We start from the raw sequence: 9,622 nt of genomic DNA, 5'->3' as shown, positions 1-9,622 counted from the left end.
GTCTATGGATGTATGCACGTGATACGAGTGAGTGAGTCTAGGCGAGAGTTGGGCAGGCGGTCCGTCGAATCCTTTGGTACGCCTTAAGGGGAGGTGGGGTCATCACACCGATGCTATTTTGCAAATTCCTTCATATGCAAAATTTCTCAAGGAAATCATGACTCGAAAGAGGAAGTTAGAAGACTGCGAAACAATAGCATTAACGGAGAAGTGCAGTGCCATCATACAAAACAAGCTACCACTGAAATTGAAGGATCTAGGGAGTTTTTCTATACCTTGCACCATAGGTAACATTGATTTTTCTAAAGCATTGTGTGATCTGGGTGCTCGTGTATCATTAATTCCTTTAACGGTGGCTAGACAATTAGATTTGTATGAGTTTAAATGCACTAATATTACTCTGCAATTAGCGGATAGATCTATTAGATATCTATTGGGAGTGTTGAAAAATATATTAATAAAAGTTCAAAAATTTATCATTCATATGGATTTTGTGATTTTAGATATGGAAGAAGATATATCTATGCTAATTATTCTAGGTAGACCATTTCTGGCTATTGCAGGTACTATTATTGATGTTAAAAATGGCAAGCTTAAGTTTCAAGTAGGTGAAGAAGAGATAGAATTTAATTTGAATGAAATGAAAAAATACCCTTCTTTTATAGATTATGCTTATTCTATTGGCACAATTGATAAAATAATCCAAGAGATGAGCCAAGTCAATTTTGACTTCGATCCTCTTGAGTATTGTTTAATGAGTTTAGGTATGCAAGAGGGTGATTATGAAGAGATTGAAGAATTGACCAAGTATTTGATTTTTCAAACACCCTATAAAGGGGTAATGTCTATGAAAGTTTTGGCCAAGGAAAAGGGCTTCCATTGCCTTCAAAAATTGAACCTCCAAAATTAGAGCTCAAACCACTTCCAACTCATCTAAGGTATGAATTTCTTGGAGAAAATAGCACTCTACCGGTAATCGTTAGTGCTTACCTTGATGATGAGCAGTGTGCAAAGTTGTTAAGAGTTCTAAGAAGGTATAAGAAGGCAATTTGATGGACAATTTCAGACATTAAAGGTATAAGTCCTTTTATATGCATGCATCGCATTTTATTGAAGGACAATTGTAAACCGGTGGTGGAAACACAAAGAAGACTCAATCCAAACATGAAATAGGTGGTAAAAAATGAAATTCTTAAGTGGCTTGACGCAGGTATAATTTTTCCTATCTCTGATAGTGTTTGGATTAATCCAATTCATCTTGTACCAAAGAAAGGTGGAATCACTATAATTATGGGTAAAAATGATGAGATGATTCTATCTAGACTTGTGGTTGGGTGGAGAGTATGTATCAATTATCGTATGTTAAATACGGTAACAAGAAAAGACCATTTTCCTTTACCATTTCTTGATCAATTATTGGAGCGAATAGCCGGTTATGTATTTTACTGTTTTCTTGATGGATTTTCATGATATAATCAAATAGTTATAGCTCCGAAGGATCAAGAGAAGACCACATTCACATGTCCTTATGGCACTTTTGCTTTTAGAAGGATGCCATTTGGTCTATGCAACGCTCTTGCAACTTTTCAACGTTGCATGATGGCTATATTTTCAAATTATATTGAGAAAATTATGGAGATATTTATGGATAATTTTTCGGTGTATGGTTCATCTTTTGACCATTGTCTTCATAATTTGGATTTGATTTACAGAGATGTGAGGAGATAAATCTTGTACTAAATTGGGAGAAATGTCATTTTATGATAAAAGAAGGAATTATTTTAGGACACAAGATTTTCTCTACGGAAATTGAGGTGGATAAAGCAAAAATTGAAGTCATCGAGCAATAGCTACCTCCAACCAATGTCAAGGGGATAAGGAGTTTTCTAGAACATGCCGGCTTTTATAGACGCTTTATTAAGGATTTTTCTAAAATAGTAAAGCCGTTGTGTGATTTATTATGTAAAGATAACCCTTTTCAATTTAATGATAATTGTGTGGTTGCTTTTGAAAGGTTGAAGAAGGAATTGATTTCTGCTCCAATTATAACTTCGTCCGATTGGTCACTACCATTTGAATTAATGTGCGATGCAAGTGGCTATGCAGTTGGAGTAGTTTTGGGGCAAAAGAAAGAAGGAAGGTTGCATGTCATCTATTATGCTAGCAAATTGCTAAATGAGGTACAACTCATTTATGCAACAACGGAAAAGGAGCTATTAGCGGTGATATTTGTTTTAGATAAATTTGGATCTTATTTAGTATGATCTAAAGTTATCATATATACGGACCATTCGGCTCTTATATACTTGCTATATAAGAAAGATGCAAAACCTAGACTAATTTGGTGGATTCTTTTATTGCAGGAATTTGATGTGGAAATAAAGGACAAAAAGGGAACGGAGAATCTCGTGGCAGATCATCTATCACGCTTGGAATATATCCTAGTTAATGACCAAGTTCCTATTCAAGAAAATTTTCCGGATGAGTTTGTCCTAGAATTATCAATTATGCATGGTATACAAATATTACTAATTATTTAGTAAGTGGAGAAATTCCAAAGGGATTTAATTATCATCAAAAGAAGAAGTTCTTGCATGATGTCAGAAGTTACTTTTGGAAAGAACCATTGCTATATAGACATTGTGCTGATGGTATGGTGCACAGATGCATTCCCGAAGATGAGGTACCTAATGTTTTATATCATTGTCATAACCTTGAAACATGTGGTCACTTTAGCACTTCAAAAACTGTAGCAAAAGTATGGCAATCAGGGTTTTATTGGCCAACTATGTACCGAGATGTTAGGGAATATGTTAAAAGTTGTGATGCATGCCAAAGAACTGAAAATATATCTTGAAAAAATGAAATGCCCCTAACTACGTTCTTAGAAGTTGAGTTATTTGATGTTTGGGGTATAGATTTTATTGGACCATTCCCCAGTTCTTTTAATAATAAGTACATCTTAGTAGCAGTGGATTATGTTTCTAAATGGGTAGAGGCAATCGCTTCACTTACTACTGACTCTAAGGTTGTATTCCGATTCCTTAAAAAGAACATTTTTTACAGATTTGGTATACCTAAGGCCATAGTAAATGATGAAGGAAAATATTTATTTTAATAAACAACTTGATTCCTTATTGTTTAAATATGGCTGCAGGCACAAGACATCACTACCGTACCATTCTCAAGCCAACGGACAAGCAGAGTTAGCAAATCGAGAGATAAAGCTTATTTTGGAGAAAATCGTGAATAAATCACGCAAGGATTGGGCTACAAAGCTAGATGATGCAATATGGGCTTACCGAACGGCAATTAAGACACCCTTAGGGATGTCGCCGTATCGTTTAGTCTATGAAAAATCTTGTCACCTACCTATAGAGCTTGAACATAAAGCTTATTGGGCTATTAAAGCAATTAATATGGATTTTAATCTTGCAGGTGGAAGGAGGCTACTTGAGTTAAGTGAATTGGAGGAACACCGGTTACCTGCTTATGAAAATGTCAAAATTTATAAAGAGAAGATCAAACATTGGCATGATAAGCATATTATTCCTAAACAATTCCAGGTAGGGCAAAAAGTGTTTTTATTCAACTCACGCGTAAGATTGTTTCAGGGAAATTGAAGTCAAGGTGGTCGGCAACATTTGAAGTTACTCAAGTATTTCCTTATGGAGCCGTTGAAGTGGCAAATTCAAGAAATGAAAGGTTTAAGGTCAATGGACAACGATTAAAACCCTACTTAGCAGGTGAAATCGTTCCCAAGAGACTTATATGTCACTTGGGTGACTCTTCTTCAATTTGAGAATTCAACATTTAAGTCGAGCCAACGACTATAAACAAAAGCGCTAGTTGGGAGGCAACCCAATGATTTCTTTAGTTTGATGTGTTTTTAATATGTTTTTCATTAGTTGATGTGATTTTTAATGTTTTAATAGTTTGTAGGGAGGCTACCGGATGATGAACGTCTCTATCTTGGAGGTGCACTTGAAGAACGATCGTAAAAAGGGAGTTTTTCCTATTGGATTTTGTTTTAAGTGTCTTAATTTCCAGTTCATATATTCAATGTTGCACTTTCATTATATTCAAGTAAGTTTTGGTAGTAACATGTTTGTATATGCTCATGGCCTCATTTGATGTGCATTTCATGCCTAAAAGTGCAATTTTATTGTTAAAATGCCAAAATGATAAAAGAACCTCACCCCTCGATTTGCAATTTAGATGTGTTTGATGTGTTTTGAGAGGTTGGATTTAGTGTTTAGGGTATATTACACTTGCGTGGAGGGTTGGAATTGATAAAAAGTTTGTCCAAGGTGTAATTTGGAATTGGCCGGAAAAAGGAAGAAAAATTGGAAATTGCAGTATCTGCAATTAATGCAGAAAACAAGAGATCCGAGCTCCGATCCGAACAACTCCAGTCGAATCCGAGGGCTCGTCTGATCATCTAGGGAGGCGGATTGGAGACCTGATCAAACCGATCTGAGCTCGGATCGGTTCGCAGATATAGCAGAACCGAGGCTTCGGTTCTACATTTTTCCAGTTTTTTCTTCTTCTTCGAAACTCTAACCCTTTCTTCCAATCTTCCATTCCATTCATTACTCTTCCAATTTTTCACCATACAAACCTCCCTAAACCTCTTGTGATCATTAACCCCAATTTCTTTCGCATCAAAACATCATTAAAGAGGTGTTTGATCTTCAAAAAGGGAATTCGGGCAGCACTGCAAATTTTCAAATTAGGGATGAATTTCTGCTTGTTTCTTCTTGATTTTTACATCATTACTATCTTCTAGCATCATCCTACACACTTGAGGTAAGATTTTTCAATTTTTCTTTGATACTTTATAATTCCCAATTTTCAATTTTTTCCAATTTTCTATATATTTGGAAAATGCATAGTTGTTGAGATTTCTTGTTAAATTTGTGCTACATTGTGCTAATACATGATATTAGAACTCTTGTATGCTTAGTATTGAGGAATTTGTGGATATGGTGATATTTTTCATATTTTTTCTCAATAATTAGGCTAAAATACATTGTTAATTTTTGTTTGTCATTTCTTGTTTCCTTGGGATACATGAACTTGTTCTAGGGAGTATAGATTATTTTTTATACCAACAGATGATAACATGAGATCAAGTTGGTGGATTGGTATGAATTTCTTGGGTGAAATTGCTAGAAGTGTAAATTGTGAAAATTTAGGATGAATACATATGGAGATGTTATTTTTAAGTAATGGTTAAGGGTCAAGGTTGTTGTACATTATCTTTGAAAGTCCTTTTTACTTTGAGATTTTATTCTATTCTTGAATATAGCTTCAATTCTCAAATGATTGGATTTTTCATACCATTAATGAAATTCTCATTGGCAATAAGCATTCTAAATGTTAAAAGTGGATTTGAGAGAGTGTTAGGAAGATTTTTGGGTTGAATTTGTTGATTGTTGGCAGGGGGTTTCTTCCTTTTTCAAGGGAAAATTCTGCTGAAATTTTCCCAAATTACTTTCTAACATTATTGAATGTATATTTTCAAGTGATTTAGAATTCTTCTAATGCGCGTTTGATCTTGTTTTTGACATAGGCACAATGGTTCGCACAAGAAGGGCTACTATTCGCACTTCTTCACCATCTTCAAGTGAAGAGTGTAGTCCTTCAATACCTGAGGTGTCCCTATCACCAGTGGAGGAATCTCCTTCTCCTGAGTCACCGCCACGTTCACGGCATAAGAGGGCATCTACTAGCCATGAGGAGCCAACTCCAGATTATGATACCACTCGGTTCACTTCGCTCGAAAATCAACAGTGGTATGAAGCCGGCTTAGCCAAAGAGATCATAATTGAGAAGCATTTGGCACCCGAGGTGGACGATTATTACAAGGTGTCCACGGCTTTTGGTCAACTCAGATGGGCCAAGATTCTGAAGTTGCCACGGCATTACTACCCCAACTTGGTGTGGGAGTTTTATGCCAATGTGGAGGACAAGCAGGGCCACAGTGGGAATTTAATTGTCTCTTGGCTTCGAGGCAAGAGAGTGGCCATCCATCGTGAGACAATCGCCCGATTTGTAAAACTCAAGGACAAGGGAGTGGATGTTAAATTGACCAAGGAATTTAAGGCACGTGATCCATGGCAAGTGGGAGAAGCTGTGTCATGTCTTAAAGGTCAATACCGTGAGCGAGAAAGTTTGAAGAAGCTCATAATATATGCAGATTCATTCGAGCCTAGGTACCACCTGATTTTCTATCTCTTCGCTTTTAATGTGGTACCGAAAAGGAGTGGCAAAAGGGAGCTCCGTAATAGTGACCTCTACTTCATGGATAAGATGATGCATGGTGTGGGTCGGTAGCTGATTGGTATTCCTCTGGCCAGTATCATTATCAGTTCCATGCGGACCACAGCTCGCATAAGGACTGGCGAAACCTGCTTTGGGTTCCATCGCCTTCTTTCACTCCTTTTTGAGAAGCTCGAGGTTCCCTTTGGAGCAGATCGTGCCCTTGTCACCAAGGCTGCTGATGAGGTCAATGTCCCGTTGCTCAAATCCTTGGGTATCCCTACGGACTTTGGAGCCTCCTTGGTTCGAGACTCTAGTGAAGCTTCTATCTCTGCTTAGCCTCCACCTCACCCTCAACCACGATCGGAAGCTCAAGAAACGGAGGCACAGCCTACTCCACCTCCTCCCATTCCACCTCCACCCCTTCTCTCTAGGTCTCGGTGGCAAGAAGTTCTCAGTGCCATCTGCTGTATGGAGACCAGAGTTATGGAGCGTATTGACCAACAGGAGCGTGTACTCACAGAGAGATTGGAGAGGCATGATCGACGTCGTCGAGCATTGGAGGATCATTTTCATATTCATCGTTCGCCTTCTCCGATGCCTACCACTGAGGAGGGTCACATTGGCACATCCCATGGGCCACAAGGTGCTGCTGAGCGCGTTGATCTTGATTCTACATAGCCGTGAAGATCCTTCTGATGATGTTTGTTTTGTTTCTTTGTGAACATAACAGCTTTGAAGTCTTTTATTTTTCTTGCTTTTCTTATGTTTAAACCTCAAAGTCTTCATTTCTTTTGTTAATCTTGTGCTACTTATGTTTCACCATATCCCTTGTTTCAGTTTGAACAGAATTTGGATGTTCGTGATGTTCGTGGCTTCAAATTGCATCACCACTTCTTTATAGGGGAGTACTAGTTTCTTTTCCCTTATTTCCCAATGAGGACATTGTGAATTTTAAGTGTGGGGGAGGGAGTATTTTGTGTTTTGATTACCTTATGCCTTGATTGTGTCTTGAAGTGCATGTTTTCAGTTCATTGTGGTTTAGAAATGTTGGAATTATATTTGAAAATATTTCTATGTGGATAATTTTCTTGAAATTGGGAATGTTGACAGGGAGTTTTGTCCATTTATAAGGGGAAACTCTGTCAAAATTTTTTCAAGATTTCATTATAGCCAAAATACCTCAAATATTTGCACTTTTATGGGCCAAATTGTTCTAACTTAAAGTGTCTAATTCTTTCATTTGTTGAAATATTATATGTATTTTGGGAAGATTTAATCCTCATTTAACTTGGAATTGGTTATTATGCAATTAGGATTTTTGCATTTTAGAAAGTATATTCAGTTAAGTAAGGAAAATTATGCCTATAATTTTACATGTTTAATAAGATGTCTCCTCTTTGCTTAATTTTATACATAAGTGATTGATATAGTCAATAAGAAGCCATACTCTTCCTTTAATTATTCTTATACAGTTTCAATGAGGGAATATCTAGTTATTGATTGTTATAAAAAAAATAATAAATAAATAAATATTTGTTCTACTCCAATAATTCTCGTGTCGAGTAACCGGAGGTTGGCATCTAAAAATGCCGATTTTCGCGTAAAAAGGTACTTGAGTTAAGAGTATGCATAGCAACTTAAATAAGTGAAATGTTGAGTAATCGGGGATTTTCACCTAAAAGTGTCGATCTTCGCATCAAAAAGCATTTTTACTATTTAAGTAAAAACAATAAGTCCCTCTTAGTTGTAAAATTTTGAGAAAAAAATTATTATGGGAGGAGGAAGGCTATAAATTGACCATGTGATTTGCTTATTTGTGAAATTAACTTAGGATGAGAGATTAAGTTGAATTTGTTAAATTAGTGTATAATTATCTTTTCTTTACTTGATATTATGAGTATTTAGTGCAATCTAAACAATAGCATAAGGATTGGTTTCAAGGTCATGAGGAATTAAATTTGACAAAAGTACATGTATTGTTTCACCTCTTGAATCATTAAAAATGATTATGTGTGAATTACTTGAGAACAAGCAATGATTTAAGTGTGAGTGAATTTGATAAGTGAATATTTGATGTATATTTTGTACGGTTTGGCATGAACTTTTGGTATGTTTTGTGAGGATTAAAGCCATATTGGAACTCTTTTTGGGTACAAATTGCTTAAGTGTTGTTTGAGTAATCAAAACTTGCTAAATGAGTGGATTAATGCTTTAATCTGTGATATTTTGAAGGATATTGATATGTGAACTTCATGTACGAGATAAAGAAAAAGCAAGGATCATTTGGAGGATAAAGTACAAAAGAAACTAGGAGCAAAAATGAATAAAAAAGGAAGGAATTGAAAATCTGGAAATTGATCATAGGGATCCGAGCCCGGATCCATATGCAACAAGAGTGATCCGAGCCCTCATCTGTACTTCTGGAGTAGTGGATCCGAGGTCAGTCGATCCGAGCTCGGATCCATGTGAGAAAGGCCTCGGATCAGCCTTGATCCGAGCTCGGATCCAGGGCTTGGATCTGCCTCTTTCCTCTGCAAGTGGCACAGCCGGTTTTCTTACTTTTCACACTACTTTCCAGCTATCTTTGGTGAGAGAATTCGATAGCACATGCTTCTGAATAAAAAAGAAGGACACTATGATTTATTGTCAAGTCAAAACAACATTTCTTTTGACTTTTGTGACAGCCCCACCTCACCCGAAGGAGAACCAAAGGGTTCGGCGGACCGCCTGCCCAGCTCTGGCCAGGACTATGGAGTCGATTCACACAAACCCAATATAGTACGCGCAATAGGATCCAAAGAAAATGAACAATCGGAAACTACTAAGGTGAGAACATACCTACCAAACCATAAAATCATAGTCTCAACGGAATACATTTAATAAACAAGGTTAAACACTTATACATATATTTACATTGGAGTCTTGAACAAATTAACATACAGTGCAATCCGAGGTACTCATACTACACAAAATACAATTAGGGCTTCGTTTTCAAAAGAATTTAACAACATGACATATATACTAGCATGACCTTTTTCTTCCAAAACCGTGATTTCCAAGTTTGTCCCCTGTAAGGAAAACAAAGGCAACAGAAAGGGGTGAGCTTACGCTCAATGAGATACCAAACATATAGGGGTAAAATCATGGTCTTTCACGTTTAATCAATCAGATACATATACCAGATATAAAGGAAAGCATTTAGACACAGTGATTCAAAGGGAAAGGATACAAGTGGCTCTCAGGAGCCAGATTTCCATTTGCAGTACTTGATCCGAACACGTTGACTCTCCGTCAACGTATATAGAACCAACATATCCATAGACCCCACTTTACACCAATTTTCGTCCACCAAACA

This window comes from Coffea eugenioides, chromosome 11 (genome assembly GCF_003713205.1).
Source record: "Coffea eugenioides isolate CCC68of chromosome 11, Ceug_1.0, whole genome shotgun sequence".
In the NCBI taxonomy this organism is placed as follows: Eukaryota; Viridiplantae; Streptophyta; class Magnoliopsida; order Gentianales; family Rubiaceae; genus Coffea; species Coffea eugenioides.
Note: the sequence above shows the minus strand (reverse complement) of the source record.